General features: G+C 38.2%; 1 protein-coding gene across 3 annotated transcripts in view; it reads left to right on the top strand.

Moving 5' to 3' along the window:
- Positions 1-21,726, top strand: part of LOC125455573 (protein PALS1-like) — a 101,495-nt gene that overhangs the window by 17,754 nt on the left and 62,015 nt on the right. The window lies entirely within an intron of this gene.

Below are 21,726 nucleotides of genomic sequence, written 5' to 3'. Positions count from 1 at the left end.
AACTTCCACAAACAGCAAGCAATTACAACCAGAATCTTTTTTGCTTTGGTGCTGGGAATAACTGTACTCCTGCCCCCCAATCCCTTCAAAAGTGTCATGGGATCCTTCACATCCACTCGATATGCTGATGAAGCCTTAGTTTAAGATCCCATCTGATAGATGGCACCTCTTGTGCAGTTCTCCCTTGGTACTTTTCCGTTTTTTTTGGTGTTCTTGAGCTCTTGAGAGGGACTTGAGCCTGGATGCTTGAGATTCTGAGGTGACTCTGTTGTAAACTGAGCCAGAGCTAACATGGAATTTCACAGAGAATTTATAGTGTGAATGTAATTCTTAAACTGTCCAGTACTTCGGTTGCTTCTTCCAAAAAAAACAGTTAGTCTTGTTAGATGTGACCTACCCAATAAAAAATTCATGCTGACATTTTTTGATCAGATGAAAATGTTCAAGTGTTCAGTTTCCCAGTCCTTAGTTTAAGATTCTAGCAATTTCCTTGATGTTAGACTAATTACCTTGTAATTCCTTTTGCCTTCTGTCTTACATTGCAAATTGATTCACTTTAGAAATAGAGTAAAATGAATTAAACAGCACAGGATGTGTTTTGAGCTCCGAAACTTAAAACAGTAATTTGAATTAAACACCTTTGAACTAGGAGGAATTGCTGTCTCATTTTTAAGGCAGAAGTATATGGTTAAGCCCCAGTGTAAGAATTGAATATATAATCTGGGGTGACTCTTCAAACTAGTACTGAGACACTACTTCATTGTTTTGAAGATGCTCTTCTGTATGAGATATAACAAATAAAGACACATATCTGATCAAAACCAAAAGAAGTGCAGATGCTGTAAATCAGGAACAAAGACAAAGTTGCTGGAAAAGCTCAGCAGGCCTGACAGCATCTGTAGAGTAGAAAATAGAGTTAACGTTTTGGGTCCAGTGACCCTTCCTCAGACCCATATCTGATTGTTCACGCAACTAAGATTCCTCTGCACTCGTCTGTAGATCAAGGACCCCTTTGCTGTTCTGACCAACCTTCATTTCCTTCATGCAATAACAGGTAAATTGTCCATTAATCGCAATGAATGAAATTAATATGTCTGTTACATTTTTGAAAAGCAGTAATCACCAGGTATGAAAAGTGAACTCCTTTGTGAAAACTTGAAGTTGTAAGAAGTTTAAAAAGGAAAATGTTTATTTAAAGATTTACTGTGTTACATCCCCTCTATTAAGAATTACCATACTCATTCTGTTATCAGCTGAAATGGTCAAAGGACTCAGGATTGACCCTTTTAGTTCAGCTTAGGGATTGTGACTGGAACTTCTTGGTTTTCATGTCTCATACCTGCACATCCACTGGGAAAGCTTCCTGCCTTCATAGATCAGAGAGCTGTGCACAGAAGTGCTTGTAAAAGTTTTCAAATCTTGTTACTCTATAGTATGATAACTGATTACAGTGACCTGAAAAAAATTAGTTACAAATTGTAGTACAGTGACACCGTTTGTAACCTTGAAATACATTTTAGCTCCAAGAATTTGGACAGGCAATATTTTTGCTTTAACCTTGGATTTTTCCCATTAGGCTTTCTACTTTGCTTAACTTTTTTTATGCTTAGATTTTATTTAGAATGTATACAGTGCTGACGCGCTCTCAAGTTGTTCGTCACTCATGGAGACAAATATTTTGACAGCCGAGGGGTTTTTGGACCATTCCAAAGAGTGTTACACTACAGTCATGTTTGTGAATAGAATCCAAATAGTAAGTTCTGTTTCCTGAAAGACGCTCATTTGGATTTTGATAATTGGGCTGTTTTCATTGGATTTTTTTTTCTGATGTCAGCCAAAAATTGATCTGATTTACTGAACTTGGTTAATAATTTGACGTGGGATTTAAAGTGTGAATCTGGGTTCCTTGTCCATGACATCACTGTACCTGATTCCTGTATCATGATAAGCATTATCTTTAAAGATGTAAAAATGCCAGAATTGTTGTTCTGAGTTTAATGTTGTTACTTTAATCCTTAGTTCACATTATAATATGGTCAGTTACTGTTTCACAACTTTTCTACAAAATAGCAGTGGAAGTAACATTAGTGGTTCAGGCATATTGCTTTTATCGGTGTTTCTACATGTCATTATATCTAATCTAAGCAGTCAATTTTCAAGTCCAGATTTCAGTATTTTTTAATACTGCAAAATAGCAGTACAACATAAATGTATTAAACACCATATAAGCAGTTCAAACTGTGTAAATTTATACTTTGTTTAGCCTGTTAGGATCTCTGGAAAAACTGTGAATTCACTTTTCACAGGCACTTCTCTGATATTGAATGTCTGCCCCTACAATTTCTATTGATGCAAATGAAAGGAACATCAGACTGCAAATATTATATAAAACATATTGAAGTGTGAAAATGACATTGCAAAGATAGGAATGTATGTTCTAAAGAGGACATGAGATTGCAGACGAATATAGCAGACAATTTTATTTAAAAAAGCATAGTAATTTTAAGCAAAGAACAATGGCATTCCAAGGTGCAGAGACCCAGGAGTTCCAACACGTGAGTCACAAGAAGTTAGTATATATGTGCAGCAAGAAATTGAGAAGGCAGATCTTCTTTATTATGAGAGGGATTGCATATAAAGGTAAGGATTCAGTTGTACTGGTTATTGGTGTGACTATATTTGGAATACTATGTGGAGTTTTCGTCATTTCATTTAAAGGAGGATTTAATTGTGTTGGAAATGATTCAGAGCGGGGTTACCACATTGACATATGGAATGAGCAAGTTGTCTTGAGGGGAAAATTGGGTAGACTGGGCTTCTTTTCTCTGGAGTTTAAATGATAAGTGAAATCCCTGAATGATCTTGACAAAATGACATGAAAAGAATGTTTGCTGTTGTGGCCATGCCCAGAAAGAGGAGGCAGTGTTTAAAAGTTGGGGGTCTTCCTCTAGGACAGATATGAAGGAATTTTTTTTTCCCATGAACATTGCGTGATATTGGAACTCTAGATAATTGAAATTTTTATTTACAGCAGAGATTAATTTTCTTGTCCAAAAAGAATCTCAAGTCAGGGGAGATGGAGTTGTGGAATTTGAAGGTCAGGCAGATCAGCTATGATCTTTTTAAGTGGAGTAGGTTTGACGGGCTGAATGGCTACTTTTGCACCTGGCTCATATCATGCTAACAGTATTCCTACAGTTATTCATTGATAGGCCAAGAATAAATGGTACGATTTTATGCAAGTACAAAGTACTTTAATTTTAGGGAATCAAGGTAAAAGCATTGCCTTTTATTTTATTTTTAAGTGCTCTTTAGCAAAGGGATGGGAAATAAACCTTAATCAAATTTGTAACTTTACTCAACTTTAGTCCAATGTTATAACAAACATAAATATGGTGTGTGGATTTTAAGGAGTAGGCTAATGGACGAAAGTATGGTAACTGCCAAATAATTTGTGTCAGGAATTCCAAAATTTCCAAACATTTAGAAATTGTCATACTAATTAATTTCTGTTCATTGGGTGGCTATGTTTTCTTTTAAACATTGTAATGTTTACTGAGGTATATATTATCACTATATAAGCAACTGTTACTTGTATTAATATGGATGATTAACATGGGAAAATTGTAGCCAGTATTTTTGTTTTCACTTGTTTTGTTCTTCTCCCCTCCTTAATTGAAAAATATTAGTCCTTGCAGATAGTTTCTAGAGAGAAGGTAATTGAAATTACAAATTCTAGACTTGCTTTATACTTCAATTATGTAGAAGTTCTGGAGGGCTAATTTTTTTATTTCCTTTCTTTTTAAATCTCTGCTGTGGGCTGTGCCTGGATGTTTAAGCCAGAGACAGATTTAATTATCAGACCTCTAGCAGAATGCTATTGGACTGCTCTTGGCTGTTTTCAGTCAAAGGAAACAGCTGGCTTTTTGGGAATCACGAAGATTGTGACTGTCCTGGCCTACAGAAGGCCACCATCAGCAGAATAAAGTGGGTTGGGGAGTACAAGTTGGTGTAGAGGTGGGGAAAATTGAGAGATTTTCAGCTGAGGAATTGGTAAGGCTAGCTTACCTTTGGTTGTACTTTGGGCACTTTCTCATAGTAACTTTGCAGGCTTTGCTTGACAGTGCACCAGCAGCAAGCACTGAACCCAGATTGAGTCACAATTCTAATGGAGTCGTCTTATAGCATGGGAGCCTGATTTATATTTATTAGTGAGATTCTGGATAGAGTCTGGTGCAACTCTCGCCCAACATTGTTTGAATAGCAGACAGGAACGGAAATGGATTCACGTCATTCTAACTTCTTGGCTGTTTCTCTGTGATCAAGCGAAGTTAAAATTGTCTAGATTGTTTTGGATGATGGATTTGAAGTGAGCTATAAATTGTCAGTTGATTATAGTTGACTTGACCTCTTCAGGAATGTTCTTCAACATGGTCCTATATGTAACTGAATACAGGCTGTGTGTCTTGCAAATTTATACAAACAAGGCCTTGTGTTTATTCACTTTGCCCGTCAGTTAAGGACTGTTTTCTTTAAATTGAAGGGAAGGTCTGGAGATTTGAATTTTTTCTGTAACACTGTGTAAGGTAAGGGCCATTTTTGTGCTTTACTTAAGCATAAAGGTGGAGAATACAAAGCACTGTGTTCCTGACTTACTTATAGGTCATGTATTTACACAGTATGGAATGTAGGTACTGTACATTTTTGTATGAATGCTGCTGAGGTCAGAATTTCAGTGGAATGCCGTTCAGTCTGCATCATCATGTGATTCAGCCTGTTAGAACTCCAATGCATCGTTGACATTGCTTGCACTTGTTATTTTTGAGGTGATAATGATACTACCGTCTATAAACAGTACTCTGCTAATGATTCTGAATAGGTTAATGTCCATTTTACTTTGGGCCCACGTATTCTACTGACTATACGCATAGTCTAAGGGTGACGATGAAGTGTTCTGTACCAGCTCTCTAAGGACCTAGAAATTATGCGTGCCCTGACCATGTTAGACTTGGGGACAAAGTGCAATGTGTCACAGTTCACAAGTGACTCTAGGGTGAGTGGTAGAGCAAAGTGTGCGGAGGAGAGTCTGCAGAGATTAATGGACAAGGGTCTGGCAGGTGGAGTACCATATTAGTAACTGCAAGGTCATCCATTTTGGTAGGGATAACAGCAAAATGGGCCATTATTCAAATGGTGAAAAATTACACTTGCTGCTGTGCAGAGGGACCTGGCTGTTATTCATGAATCACAAAAACTTGGCTTTCAGGTACACCAGGTAATTAAGAAGGCAAATGGAAGATTCTCTTTCATTGCTAGAGGGATTGAGTTTAAAAATGGAGAGGTTATGTTGCAACTGAAGAGGGTGCTGGTGTGGTCACACCTGGAGTACTGTGTACAGTTTTGTACTGACTCTGGAGGAGTGCAGGGGAATGTTCACTAGGTTGATTCCAGAGTTAAAAGGGTTGGCGTATGAGGAAAGATTGAATAGACTGGGCCTATGCTCATTGGCATTTAGAAAAATGAGGTTGGGATCTTGTAGAAATGTAAAATTATGAAGGGAATAGATAAGCAGGAAGGTTGTTTCCACTAGCAGGTGAAACTAGAACAAGGGGGCATAGCCTCAAATAATGGGGGAAATAGATTTAGGACTGAGTTGAGGAGGAACTTCTTCACCCAAAGGCTTGTGAATCTGTGAAATTCCTTGCCCAGTGAAGCAGTTAAGGCCACCTCGTTGAATGTTTTTAGGGCAAGGATAGATCTTTGAACTGTCAAGGAAATGTAAACGTAGAGATGGGCCTCAGCCCACAGCATTCCACGTGATGTTATTGCTCTTATAATGGTGTTGATTAGGGATTCCAAAATCCCTTTTGTCACAAAGAATGGTGATATATGTTGACATTGGATTTGTGTGGAATCAGTATGCACTGGGACTGATGGTATTTCTAAGCCCTGCATTCTGAGTTAGATTTTGTAGAGAAGTGTTCCTGATGCATTAATACAACATATTATAGATTTTACGCGCTGGATTTGCAGTTGCAATTTGTCATCGAAACTTACATTTATCCATCGGATATATTTTTGGATTATAGTATGAGGTATATAGAGATACACAGAATTGTAACTGTTGCCCTAGGTAGATTTGGACAAGTTAACAAAAATATGGCATGTAAGAAAAACTAAGAGCTGTGGATGCTGGAAATCAGAAGTTAAGGCAGCAATTGCTGGAAAAGCTCAACAGATTTCCAGCAATTTGTTTTTGTGTATGCCATATAAGATATGGTTTGGATGAAGTTGTAAGGTACTCAGTAAAGAGCGCACAATATCAGTCTCCTTTTAATAGAATTTTTTTTTCTGTTGATTACGTAATGGCTTCTGTTAGGTTATTGTATCTTTCATAGATGTCAGCGCAACCAGGGGTAATTGAAGGCCATAAAATGTTTTGTTGCCCATTAATATTGGCAAGATAAATGAAATTTCTCTTTTTAGACAAGAATCCAGCATATTCTGTCACAGTACAATTTATTTAATCAGGATAGAGTTGAAGTACACCAGAATCTGTTTTGTTAAACATCTTGGCCAGCCCTGTAATGCAGTCTAATTCCGTTATTTGGCAAGTATCCTTTTATAAAAGGCAATTCTGTCTTTGAGCTGCTGCTCCAATTACTTTTCTGTAAGGAGAAAAACTATTATAAACAGTTGGTTGAAGCATACTTTCTTCCCATTGATATTATTTTGTTTTGTTCTGAATAGTTGTTTATTTTTCTGCATGGTAGCCTTGACAGCCTTGTGTAATGTGACAAAAAGAATGGACTTGGAGGGGAAGAAAAGAAAATTTAAAGCACAAATATGCTTCATCTGCAGTATTTGTTATTTTACAGATTGAAAAGAATACGACTGTTGAGAAATTTGAAAATGGATGAACATTTAAAATCAAGATGTTGCTTTATTAGGAGCCAGTTGAGCTCAGTGAGCACAGGAGTGGTAGGGCAATAGAGTTTAATGTGAATTGAGTCACCAGCAGAAGACTAGCAGAATTTGTTCCTACTTGAGCTTCAAAAATCCAGGCCCTCTGAACTTGGAACTTTGATTTGTTGGAATGTTCAAAGACCGAAAATAGATTTTGTTACAGATCCAAATAGATGAGTAACAACGTTTTATATTTCAAATTTGTACTTGGAACTGTTTTTATTTTGGTCATACACTAGTTTAATATAAGAGTTTGGTGACTGAGTCCAGAGTTTTAATTCTTTGTCAAGTATAGACATGTTATGGACCAGACCAACTCCCTCAGAATATATCAAGGAGATAGCCTAGTCCCTAACTTCGATCTTATTCACAATCAAGTGCTTTGCTTCCTCACTCACCACTGGAGTTGTACCAGAAGATTGGAGGGAGGCAAATGTTGTTCCTCTCTTCAAGAAAGGGAATAGGGAAATCCCTGGAAATTACAGACCAGTCAGTCTTACGTCTGTGGTCAGCAAGGTTTTGGAAAGAATTCTGAGGGATAGGATTTATGACTATTTGGAAAAGCGTAGCGTGATTAAAGGGAGTCAGCATGGCTTTGTGAGGGGCAGGTCATGCCTCACAAATCTTGTTGAGTTCTTTGAGGAAGTCACGAGACAGGTTGACGAGGGTCGAGCAGTGGATGTGGTGTACATGGACTTCAGCAAGGCACTTGATAAGGTTCCCCATGGCAGGCTCATTCATAAAGTCAGGAGGTATGGGATACAGGGTGATTTGGCTGTCTGGATTCAGAATTGGTTGGCTGACAGGAGGCAGAGAGTAGATGGTAAGTATTCTGCCTGGAGGTCAGTGCTGAGTGGTGTCCCGCAGGGCTCTGTTCTTGGGCCTCTGCTCTTTGTAGTTTTTATGAATGACTTGGATGAGGAGGTTGAGGGGTGGGTTAGTATGTTTGCTGATGACACAAAGGTTGGAGGTGCCGTTGATAGTATCAAGGGCTATTGTAGGCTTCATCAAGACATTGACAGAATGCAGAGCTGGGCTGAGAAATGGCAGATGGATAAATGAGAAGTGACGCATTTTGGAAGGTCGAACTTAAATGCTGAATATGGGATTAAAGGCAGGATTCTCGGCAGTGTGGAGGAACAGCGGGATCTTGGTGTTCAAGTGCACAGCTCCCTCAAAGTTGCCACCCAGGTGGATAACGTTGTTAAGAAAGCATATGATGTTTTGGCTTTCATTAACAGGGGGATCGAGTTTAAGAGCTGCGAGGTTATGCTGCAGCTCTGCAAAACCCTGGTGAGACCACACTTGGAATATTGTGTCCAGTTCTGGTCGCCCTATTATAGGAAAGATGTGGAGGCTTTGGAGATGGTGCAGAGGAGGTTTACCAAGATGCTGCCTGGACTGGAGGGCTTGTCTTACGAGGAGAGGTTGACTGAGCTTGGACTTTTCTCTCTGGAGAGAAGGAGGAAGAGAGGTGACCTGATCGAGGTGTACAAGGTAATGAGAGGCATGGATAGAGTCGATAGCCAGAGACTTTTCCCCAGGGCAGGATTGACTGCCACGCGGGGTCATAGTTTTAAGGTGTTAGGAGGAAGGTGTAGAGGAGACGTCAGAGGGAGGTTCTTCACCCAGAGTTGTGAGCGCATGGAATAGTATACCAGAGGTAGTTGTGGAAGCAGAGTCATTAGTGACATTTAAGCGACTACTGGACATGCACATAGACAGCAGTGAATTGAGGGGAATGTAGGTTAGGTTAATTTATTTTTGGATTAGGAATATTCCACGGCACAACATTGTGGGCTGAAGGGCCTGTACTGTGCTGTACTTTTCTATGTTCTCTGTTCTAAGTGCAGGATGGTAGTTTGTCGATGTAATTTGATTAGCCATACTATGAGGCTTTAAGCAAAACTCTTAGAGTTAAAATACCAGAAAAGGAAAAATTGGGACAACTTTAACCCTATTGGAAGACTTAACAGAATAATAGATTATTTAACTGCTAAACATCAATTATTCCAATATAATAACGTCCCATACGCACACCCTTGACAAAGGAAAATTCACTGAAATGGATCACCTCATATATGCTGTTCCTTTCTGGATTAGAGAAACATGAAGAGAAAATTTTGGTGGAAAGAACTCCAGCTTTTTGCTGTGGCCGAGAGAGAGGTGTAACAGTTTCTACGGCCAACTTCAAAACCCCACTAACTGAAAGCCAAACTAAAACCCTGGTTCTAAGGAATCCTGACTCCACCTATACGTGCTACTTTTTTTTGTTTAACTTTTCTTCTTAAAAAAAAACCCAGGGCTTCTCAGCAGGAATACTTTATTGGCTTGGAGAGAAAAAAACAGCTTTACTCCTTGTCTCAGGCAGCTCTTTTTTTTAAAAGAGCAAAAAAACAAGACAAGCTAACTTTATAAAGGACAAAATTGAAATTATTTTAAATCTGATTTCAGGTATCGGCTTTTGCTCGCTGAAAGCTACTGATGTTTGTTTTGGAGCTTTTATCTGCCAGTTTCTCTTAACAGAAATTGGGATCATAACAAGGCCTTGACAAGAATAACTTCTTTTGAACTCTAATAAAATCTCATTTATTGTCAAAAACTAAATGTTAGGCCTTTCATTGCACAAAATTGTTTTTACAATATATGCTAGGATAGGATAGGCTGCATGACATTGGCATTTAAAAAAAGCCAAGTACTGGAGATGCTGGAGGTCTGAAATTAAATATAAAGTACTGGAGAAACTCTGGTCTGGCAGCATCTGTGGAGAGAGAAACCGAGTTAATGGTTCGAGTTGAATGAATTATCTTTAAGAAATTTTGGCCTGGATTTTACGATGCTGCAATAGCCATTGTTCCAGTGTAGACTTTTGCACAGAACCCCTGTGAAATCCCCATCATAGCAGACTCTGAAGAAATTGCTGGGGAAATTGATTCTGCTGAGCAGTTCTTTTATGGCCTGAGCCCTCTCAAGTCTCTATTTAAATAGAATTTGGAGAGTTCTCATGAAATTAACTAACAGGCAATGTAGGACTATTAAACATGTAATGTGACTCCTGAGTAACTGTTCAAATTTACTCCATACTTACCTTAGACCCTGTCACCCTTGCACCTGATCACCTTTGTTCACCACCAGATCTGAGCTCTTCTTTCCTCATCCCCTACGAAGAAATATTCGCCTACACCTCTGTTCTACATCTGCTTTACCCCATCCTTCCCCCAACCGCTAGGCCCATCTCCTCACTTCTCCACACTTAACCCTTCACTTCCCCCTGCCATCAGACTTGACTTCTCTACGGCTCGCACACTGTTCAACCACCCACCACCACCACCTCACAGATCCAAACTAGCCTGACCAAAACACTGCATCATTTGTCAGGCTGCCTTGACACTACATTTCTGAAGGTGCCTTGATCAGAACCACCTCTTCGAGGTATGGAAATCCCTTTTTTGTAAAAAAAAGAAAGTGGATATTTGTGTGTGATTTATCGTTTACTGTGTTTCTCCACAGATTTTGCCAGACCTTCTGAGTTTCTCCAGCAGTTCCTATTTTATTTTAAGTTGCGACTTGATAGTTTTGATTTACATGGAAGGACAGAATATTATGTTAGCCTGTCTATACAAGCAAACAAGCTGAAGTTTTAGCTTACGGAGTGGAATGCCAGTCATGTCCCATGAACCAGCAAGTGTTAGCATGCTGGGATATTGTCAATGACAGCACTAATTCGCTTCCTTCAATGTACTGCTGCCAGCATTGCTTTTAGGTAATTTTTCAGTAATTTAGCATGCTCCTGAATTTTACGTTGGTTGTGGAAGATATTAAACTAGTTTGAAACTTGTCATTCTGATAGTTAGAAGTGTATCCAATGAGTGCAGTGGAAGTGAAATCATTAAAGGACTAAATATTGTTATTTTTTAAATGTAGTTCTCTCTTCTTTGACAGGATTCAATAATTTATTGTCCCGAAAACAGCTTTGAATTTTAAGGAAATATGTGATTATTGAAACAATCTTTTCATAGCAATTGATCCACTAACAGGGCTATAGCAAGCATTAGTGATAATGGGAACTGCAGATGCTGGAGAATCCAAGATAATAAAATGTGAGGCTGGATGAACACAGCAGGCCCAGCAGCATCTCAGGAGCACAAAAGCTGACGTCAGCTTTTGTGCTCCTGAGATGCTGCTGGGCCTGCTGTGTTCATCCAGCCTCACATTTTATTATATAGCAAGCATTAACTCAACACCTAACTTTGCTGTTATAGTTTTGTTATCAGAGCTTCATTTATTATAAATTTCAGTTCATGTATTTACATTGTGCCAACAGATTTTTTTGCCCTGTTCAGAGCGATTGTGCAATCTGGTTTTTAAAGAAATGTTTTGCTATATCGATACTATGTCTATTTGGGGTTCGCAAAGCACAACACCATTTTTAATTTGCTTACATTTTAATCAATGCAAATTTGCTTGTGTAAATTTTTAGCCACATTTTTCATAGGTAAACTTCTCATTAAATTATTTTTGTTTTTATCAGAATTGGTAATTTAGCAGTTTTCTAAATGGGAAAAGAGCAACACAGGGAGGTTGTGAAGGGGTCAGATCTTTGCCTTCCAACTGTAGTATAAAATTAATATTCAGCCTGTACAGTATACATTCTGATATTACAAAAATGGCAGCACCTCATAAAAAATGCACTTAACAGGCTATGGAATGGTTGGGGTCATCTGGTTATAAGGTGCTAATTAAATGTAACCCTTCTTTCTTTATCTTTTATGCCATCTGTTGGCATGTTTAAAGTATATTAATGGCTGTAAAACAATGAAATATAGTGGAGCATTGTTTCATTAGAAGTGTGGAACTTTTTCAGGACAGATAGAAATGGGACAAGAGTACAAATCATGTGTTGCGACTTGAACTTGGAATAGTTTCCTTTCATACAGGTATTAGTATTACCACGTTGTGTTATCATACCTACCATTGCATTGGTTTGAAGTGTCCTTCAAGTGGTAAATGATGAGTCTGAGTCAGTCATTACATCCTTCTTTATCCAATTACTTCCTATAGGATTTTTACGTTGCAATATGCTGATATTAGACAGCTAAAACAGCACAGCACTCTCTTCTGGATATGTGGGGCCTATGTGAACCAGGCAAACATTTTTGAAGAACGCTTATCGGACAGTAGAGTCTTTAACTGACATTTACTGGTTCGCATATTTATTTGAATGTTAGGTCAGATGTGGAACATGAAGGATGGGATTAAGTGTGATAAAAGCAAAGTTACCAAAATATTATTTTTCCAAAATCTCTACCAGTAATTAAAATCTATTGGAATAATACTCAGCATTTCTAGGAGTGAATTTTCAATGCCAGAGATGTTGGTTGAGAGTAATTAACAGTTGGTACAGCGCATTTAAAAAAAAAATTACATACAGTGAAATGCATAAGCCCTAACTTTTCCAATGGGTTTCCTGGGTCCTAATTAAGTATGGCAACTTTTCAGCTTTATTTACTTGATTGACAAATCTCCATGAGATGTCATTACTGTGTAGAACTGATTCTACATTTAACTGCACGTGTAAATTTGCTGTCCATTTTGCATTATAATAGAAGTGAACCTTGCCAGTTTCCTATCAGCCCAATATATTTGTCTTGGAATAGAAGTAGCTTTGCACTCATCTAAACTGTAATCTAGTAAATAGGTTTTCTGTGATCCAAGATGAGTAACTTTACATTTTGATCTCTTGTCCGTTTCAGTTTTCCTATAAATTGTCTATTATTTGTAACTTTTTGCTTCTACTTATACAACATATATTATAATTTAGCATTACCTATAAATCTGAATATATCATATTCTTTTGTCCAAGTAGTGAGTACATGAGGGCCAAACTCAAGGCTACAAGGGAACAGAAGTAGGACATTCAGACTATTAAACCTGCTGTAACATTCAAAATGATTGTGGCGGAGTAAATACTTAAACATTTTACTTGTCCCATCTTTTTAACCTTCTACATCATGAGTAATTAGAAAGATATCAATCTTCACCTTAAACATACTCATCGACTCAGCCGCTATAGCCTTCTGTGGTCAAGAACACAAACATTTACAATTATGAGTAAAAATGATTTCTCATCTTGAACCTAATCAAGATCATCACTGGTCTAGATGAAGGAACTGTGGGCAGTCTGGCTAAGTTTGCAGACAGTACAAAGATAGGTGGAGGAACAGGTAGTATCGAGGAGGTGGGGAGGCTGCCAAAGGATTTGGACAGGTTAGGAGAGTGGACAAAAGTGGAAGATGGAGTACAACGTAGGTAAGTGAGAGACCCTGGACTTTGGTAAGAAGAATAAAAGCATGGACTAATTTCTAAATGGGGAGAAAATGCAGAAGTCTGAAGTGCAAAGAGACTTGGGAGTTCCAGTCCAGGATTCTCTTAAGGTAAACTTGCACGTTGAGTCAGTGGTCAGGAAGGCAAATGCAATGTTGGCATTTATTTTGAGAGGACTTGAATATAAAAGCAGGGATGTACTACTGAGGCTTTATAAGGCTCTGGCCAGGCCACATTTGGAGTACTGTGTGCAGTTTTGGGCCCCATGTCTCAGGAAGGGTGTACTGGCCCTGGTATGGGTTTAGAGGAGGTTCACAGGAATGGTCCCAGGAATGCAAAGCCTGACATAGGAGAAATGTTTAAGGACTCTGGGACTATACTCAACAGACTTTAGAACGATGAGGGGGAATCTAGTTGAAACTTACAGAATATTGAATGGCCTGGACAGAGTGGATCTTGGGAAGATGCTTCCATTCGTAGGAGAAACTAGGACCTGAGGGCACAGCCTTAGAGTAAAGGGAAGATCTTTTTAGAACGGAGATAAGGAGAAACATCTTCAGCCAGAGAGTGGTGAATCTATGGAATTCACTGCCACAGAAGGCTGCAGAGGTCAGTATATTAAGTATATTTAAGACTGAAATAGGTTCTTGATTATCATTGGTTACGAAGAGAAAGCGGGAGAAAAGGGTTGAGGAACTTATCCGCCATGACTGAATGGCAGTGCAGTGTCACTGGGCCAAATGGTCTAATTTCTGCTCCTATGTCTTATGGTCTTATTGGCATTTCCCTTCGATTTTAAATTGTGCCCTGGTTTCAGATTCACTAACCAGGGTAAACGACATGTATCTACCTTGTTAGGTATTTCATAGGATTGAATGAGATCACCCATATTTGCGCAATATCTGGACAATGCAGGCCCAGTTTACCCAATGTCTCTTCATAGGACAGGCCTGCCATTTCGAGGACCAGACAAACCACTAACAAACTGAAAATCAATTTGTGAGCCAATTATTCCAGTTTGCTTCCTATCTCCCAAGCAACTACTGACCATGTCACAAGGCCATCTTTCAACTCATACACCCTGGGCTTTACAATTAAATCTTGTTATGAGTAACACTAATAAACCTGTGCTCATTTCTGGAAAACTGGCAGTGTCCTTTTCCTCTCAGTGTAGATTTTATGGTGAAGATGCCATCCAATGATGTGTTAGTATTATTACTGTGAGGATAAAGGGGCAGTAGTATGTGTCTATCAACCAGGATTGTGTATAGCATGCAGACTTGAGTAAATTATGCTTGTGTTCTTGAACTCCTGTACATTTTAGGTCTGTGTATTCTTGAGTAATAAGCTGCTGTTTAAAACTAACTCGTATTGGAGTGCTGTCAGTCTTTTTTATTGATAAATTACTGAAAAATATACATTTGTGGCAGAAGATGTAAGCTTATTAAATGCAAAAGGTGCAGTTTGAGCGTACATTTTGGTTTACTTGGGGATAAGGACCTGCAAATTTGTTTTTTGTTTATTAAACTTGACCCTGTCAGTCAAAAGCAGTTGAAGTATTGTAATATTTCAAATCCAAACTTTAATCGGTTGAGTTGATACCCAAGAGTATATTTCTCTTCTTCAAGTTCACTGCAAAAGAATCCCCTTCACAGCAGGGCTCAAATTGTCTGACTTAGCTTCAAAGTAAAGCATCGTGAGGTTGCAAAGAGGAGGAGGCCTCATACTAATTCAGTTTATCATTGCATGGACATTGTGGCATGAGGCCTGTTTTCAAAATGCATTTGATAAACTCTTGGGTCTTCTGAACACTTAAGAAATTATCATAAGTTTACTTGAAGGTAATGAGACTGTTAATGTCCCTGTCCTTGAAAATTTTAAAACTTGACCATTGGGAAACAGGGTCTGTGTATGAAATATAAGCATGTATAAATATTGCTCTTCATGTGCATTTACTCAAACTGAAGTGCTGCTTGACTGGAATTGATATGCTGCTGGTTGCCAATGTTTGAGCAGTAGCTACAAGTAGCCCAACATGGAATTGTGGCAAATTAGTCACTGTTTACTCTTGTTCCTGTTTCTCTTCCCCTTTCTCCTCTCAATTTTCTTTTCATCTGGCATCTTGCAAATTGAATACTAGAAAGAGCAAAATGAAATTGCTTAGAGACCTGAATTTTTGTACCAGAACTGATGCTGAATGAGCACGCTGAGTGTCTTGGTATTGCTTCGAAGTTTGTTAGAACTCAAATACTTAGTTTACGCTGCACCATTTTAGTTTTAGTGTAACCTCTAAACTGTTATAGATGGCAAAAAATTTGTAGTGTTTAACTAACTTTTTTTGTGTTTTTTCTAGCTGAGATTTGCAGTATTGAAAAATGTGAACTACCAATAGCTACTCTAATATTCAGAATTCGACCCTGTAGATTTTCCTATTTGTGTGCTGAATATTTTTATATTATTCTTCAAAACCAACACTTTGAAAATCATTTTAATTTTTAAGATAGGATTTTTGTAATTTTAAGTTTGCACTGAAGTAGTGTCCTAGGAGTTGTTAAGTATTCTTGAAGCAGTTAGTACTTCCATGTGATGCGCCAGATATTCCCCTGCCCGGCTTCAAAATCCGATGTCCTACTCCCACTGTTCCATCCACCCCCACAATCCTGATTTTCCCCCAATCCCATTTGTGACTTTGACAACTTTGATTTATTTCCTTTAAGTCAATCATTCTTCGGCAGTGTTAATCAAAGTTGTTCCTGCAAAGTATGCCAGCGCATGTTGTAAGATTTCTGCTTGTTTAAGTTAATCCAGGAGACATGTTGATCCATTTCAACTCAAGGTGTTATTAAATCTACTATGACACAAGGAAAGCTTTATTTATCTTTACCATGGTTATGAAGGAGGCATTATTTCAGGAAACCTCTTTGTTTAATTAATTGTGATAGGTCTTGCAAAACACACAATTCACTGCCATCTCCTCATTAAATCATTGTACTTTACCAGTGAGCTCTGCATGCGTTGCTGAAGATTAGTTTGAAATTTTCATGCATTTTCTTCAAGGAAGTCAAAAGTAACATGCAATCTCAGATATAATGGGAACTGCAGATGCTGGAGAATTCCAAGGTAATAAAATGTGAGGTTGGATGAACACAGCAGGCCAAGCAGCATCTCAGGAGCACAAAAGCTGACGTTTCGGGCCTAGCCCCGAAACGTCAGCTTTTGTGCTCCTGAGATGCTGCTTGGCCTGCTGTGTTCATCCAGCCTCACATTTTATTATCATGCAATCTCAGATTGTCATTTTGCATTTTGATGTGCACTTCACAATTTATTACCGAATTCAGAATTGCCATATGTCTCTCAGAGATAATGGGAACTGCAGATGCTGGCAAAACCAAGATAACAGTTTGAAGCTGAATGAACACAGCAGGCCAAGCAGCATCTCAGGAGCCCTCCGATGACTGGTATAGGCCCAAAACGTCAGCTTTTGTGCTACTAGGGTGCTGCTTGGCCTGCTGTGTTCATCCAGCTTCACACTTTGTTATCTTGCCATATGTCTCACTTGTGTTTGGAAACAAAAGATTCATCAAAATGTACAAGTATAACATTTTCAAAGTTCTATGTTTATTAAAACCCATCATAGCTTGCTTTGCATTCAGCAAAGAATTTCAGCTTTTGCTGTATGCTGGCATTGCCCTGAAGATACTTGGGTAGGATTGAGTGAAAACCAAAAGAACTGCAGATGCTGTAAATCAGGAACAAAGACAAAGTTGCTGGAAAAGCTCAGCAGGTCTGGCAGCATCTGTGAAGGAGAAAACAGAGTTAACGTTTCGGGTCTGGTGACCCTTCCTCAGAACAGTTCTGAGTAAGGGTCTCTGGACCCGAAACGTTAACTCTGTTTTCTCCTCCACAGATGCTGCCAGACCCGCGAGGGTTGAGTAACGTGGGTTTACAACTTCATACCTTCACCTTGTGTACGTGTTTGAATTCTGCCCAGATTAACTGACTAAGCCTCTTGACCGTTCTACACACTGCTTGTGGTAGATTGTTGGAAGAATGTGGTCAACAGAACATGTGCCTTCTAAAGGCTGGAGTTGTAGTGAATCATTGGGGATGGAAAGGAAGCTTTAAAGTTTTGGGATCCAATAAAGTGAAAGGGCAATAGGATTTTTAACAAACTCATTCAGGGTGCAATAGATTGGATCTCCAGGTTAAGTCTGAATATTTGCAAAACATAATTATGGACATAAGCTTGTTTTCATCTGCAGTTGGTGTATTTGAATAATTTATTCAATGTAAGTATTGATTTTTTTCCCCCCAATTTGAACGCCCTCAAGGTTTTCTTTTACCCCCTCTCATCCCTCTTGGACTGGTTGGTTATAAAACAAAATAAATTACTGAGTTACACAGATCAGTCAAGCAAGCCAAAAATATGTATTTTCATAAGCACATCTAAGTTTCTCATTAATTTTCATTTTTCACTTCAGTTTGTTGTTAAAGGGCAAGAATGTAGCATCTCGGTGTTTTTGAGAAATGGTTCACTCCTTACACAGTCAATCACACAGCATTATTTTGGACAATATTCGGCTGAGCCTGTAAATATTTGAGTTTAATCCTGCTCAGTTATACGTGAACAGTTGTACGTATAAAACATTAAGAAAACATTTAAGTTGAAGTCGCTAGAATACAGCTTTCAGATCAAAAATGTAGTTCCATTTTTGATTCAGACATCTTAATATGGAATTAATACCTATGGTGTTAGATTACTTAAATTTTAAAATAATTTTCACGTCTGCCATGAGAGGACATTTGCGATCCCTGCAACAGATTTAAAATTAATTGTGAGGACTCAAAAAACATGTTTTTGTATCTTGTGAATGGATATTCTGTCCGTTGTCTGAGTCTTAGGCATATGTGGATATAACTGATCATGCTTTGTATATTGATCAAAAGAATCAATTTACAGAACATTTCCACAGCTTTCTGGTCCTGGCTATCTAGTGTGATTTGACATTATAGTAAGCTGAAGTTTAAAATGGGTTTTTGACTTTGATTTAGCATGACTTGGGAATATATAGCTTTCAAAGGGGAGGTTATTTCTCTATTCCTCCCATTATTTTTTCCTCCATGTCTTGCATTCGATAAAGCACTAAACTGTATGGGATGAAGTTTCACGCGTTAGTGCAGTAATGTGTGCAGGTGGCCATTCTCTGTAAATGAACTGAGATGTTGAATGATGTCCGACTACTTGTATTCAGCATTTTATTTGAGCTGAAACCTGTTTTCATACAACAAATGCACATGTTAATTTTAGTCCTGTATACACAAAATATAGAAGACTTTGCCAATTTTGCATTCCCTCTTCCCTGTCTAGGGAGCAATTGTTACACTGTTCCAGATGATTCAGTTTATATCAGTCAACTGGATCTTCATAGGCTTGTTATCTCTCAGACTGTTCAGCTATCCAAGCTTTGGGGTGAGAAAACAGTAGATGCTTTGAAACATAATGGTTTAAGAAAGAAATTCCTTAAATCTAATAGTATGCAAAAATTTAAATCTTGGATTAATGTAAGCATTACTATATGAAAATAATCATCAGATGATAATGTTCCCTGAACTTGCAGACCAATCAATTATTGTTTCTAAACCAGTCTTGTTTTGTGTTTCTACGTTGAGTCATTAATATGTTGGGCCAGAAAAACTGCAAATGTTAGATTAGAAATGGAGCCGCTTTCCCTTGCAGAGTTGAACAGGGATATCCATTTAAGCTTTGATCTACCACAGAACTGCAGAGTCCTGCACGAGCTGATAGATTGATTTATGACATGAAGGATATTTGTTGTCTTGGCTCTGAGTTGCGTTTTGATTCTGTTTTTAATGAGAATGTCCTAGTAATTTTAACAGTTGTGACGAAGACTAGATTATTATGTAATGTAGAATTTACATATCGCATTAGCTGAGGAGATGAAAGTTGTCCCTGCCTGATATACTATTGATAGTTTTAGTCAACCCATTCAGACAGGTTATGGCACATCTCCGGAGGTGGTGCAGGTGGGACTTCAACCTTGACCTTCTGGCCACGAGGTAGGGACACTACCTCTGCACCACTAAAGCCCCTCTTGTGGTAGTTGTAAACACCCTTAAAAAAAAATACGAGATTTCAACCAAAATTGTAATGGTATGGGCTGCAGTGCCCAGTTGCCCCCTAATTGAATACTAAATTGAGAGTCCAACTCTAGTTGGAAAGAGGAATGATATGCTGGTAAAATAATTCTGCTGTTCTGAGATTAAGAAGGAGCAAATCCCCTTCCACCTCCCCCATTTCTGAAGAAGGGTTCAGATCCCAAATGTCAGCTTTCCTGCCCCTCTGATGTCGCCTGGCTTGCTGTGTCCATCCAGCTCTATGCCTTGTTATCTCAGACTCCAGCATCGGCAGTTCCTACCACGGGGAAAATATAATGCTTTTAGCTTTCTGATGAGAAAGCTAAGCCACATGAGAGTCTGAAGAGTAGAATTTTGTAAGACTTTGCTGCTAGTACAATATTCATACATATAATGCTCCATTGTTTCTTTTAAATAGTTTCAATCAATCTTTGATCAACATGGCAGCTGTGTATTGCAGACAGCAAGTACATTTTTTTGGCTCCTGAAGTCAGTATGATTGTAACATTGTTAAAATAAACAATAGGAAATTTTATTTTTGAATACAAAACCAACTTGGTGGTAAAACTGAGTGTCTCAGTGCAGACATGTTCCAATCCTGGTGCTGATATCTTTTTGTTTTGAAAAAGACTAAAAGGCAGGCATGAAAGTCATTTGTTTTCCCACAGTATATGCATCATTATTTTCAAATTAACGAATGACCAAGAAGCAACATGTTTAGTTGTCTGCAATTATTCCTGCAACGAAGATGTTATTGAATGTGTTTTCATCATGTTTACTGTCAAACAAAGCCAACCTGTTTGAGAAATTATGTTCTGTCTTGTTTCTCTTTTTGCTTTCTGAAAGAACACTTTGTTCAAACTGGGTGTGATTTTTTTTGCACTGGAGACGGTTGTTGTTTGTGTTAATTATTTAATTGTTTAGCTTTCACTTTCCAATTGTGAATGTTTGAAATACTTATTGACTACTGTTAGAGTTACAGGACGGACTCTAGGGGTGGCTCAGTTTAGAAGTTACTGAGTAATTACAGAAGTGGACATGGTCCCAATTGTGATTCATGGGAATCTGGGCTCTAACTCGTGCCAGAGTTTGAAGTGCAGAATTTGTAACTCCTTTAATTTCAAAAAATAATCTAAAGTACAATTTAAAAGCAAAATCCCATTTTTAAAAATTATTACACTTGTGCAGTTTGTTAATTATAAAAGCAGTATAAAAATATGCGTACAATTTACTAGACTGTGGTTGTTAAATTCAACAAAGATGCTGTTGTGTTTGGCATTTGAGAAAATACAGTGCCAATTTGAGATTAATTTTACCCTTGTGTCTTATTTAGTATTCTTGGGTTCCTGTACCTGTACACCTTACTGTTTATAATATTTGAGATTGAACTGCAATCCAAGATGACAAACAAAATTTTCCAAGTCTCTGTGTGGCAGTAAGCACTGAAGTGGTATAATTTTTAAAGCTTGTGTGGAAAATAGACTGATCTCCAATTGAGATATCTAATTGAGCTAAATGGTAAAGTGAGGTGCATGTACTGTCTGGACAAATTATTTTGATTCCCTCTTTGCAGAACTGTTTTTACGGTGACATATAATTAGTCAGAAGACGAGGCAGCTCATTTCTCGCCCACACAGTATTAGGTACAGAGATAATGGGAACTGCCCATGCTGGAGAATCCAAGATGACAAACTGTAGAGCTGGATGAACACAGCAGGCCCAGTAGCATCGTAGGACCACAAAAGCTGATGTTTTGGGCCTAGAACCTTCATCAAGTCTCTCCCTTTAGCGATGGGCATAAATAGAACAGATGCTTTGAGTGTCATTCTTTATAGGCTTTCTTAGCATCATTCAGTATGAATTTTTTGTGACTTCGTGATACTCCTCTAAAGCAACAATATATTGGATTTGAGCTTTGTTTTAAAGAAAACATTGTTTCCACTTTTTGGCGGGCTTAAAGCAAAGCCTAAACCAATGTGAGATGTAAAGTTAAAATTAGAATGTTGAAATGTTGGATCTCTCTTGTGTGACAAAAGCTTTTTGGTGTTATGCTAGGACATCTTGTTAGCTGACAAAACTATTACCATAGAAACAAGAATCCTTTGAATGCTGCAGGATTGCTAATCTTGACTAAATGAAGAATTCCAGCTGCACTGCAAGGCTGAAGCAGAGGAGGAAGAGTTTGCATAAAAATGCTGTAAAATCTGAGGGAGAGGCGGAAAAATTGTGATTGACGAAGAGAAAGAAATGTTGAATTCCTAATGTACAGAGTGTAATATG

This window comes from Stegostoma tigrinum, chromosome 10 (genome assembly GCF_030684315.1).
Source record: "Stegostoma tigrinum isolate sSteTig4 chromosome 10, sSteTig4.hap1, whole genome shotgun sequence".
Classification (NCBI taxonomy): domain Eukaryota; kingdom Metazoa; phylum Chordata; class Chondrichthyes; order Orectolobiformes; family Stegostomatidae; genus Stegostoma; species Stegostoma tigrinum.
The sequence above is the reverse complement of the archived record's forward strand: the minus strand, read 5'-3'. Positions and strand labels throughout refer to the sequence as shown.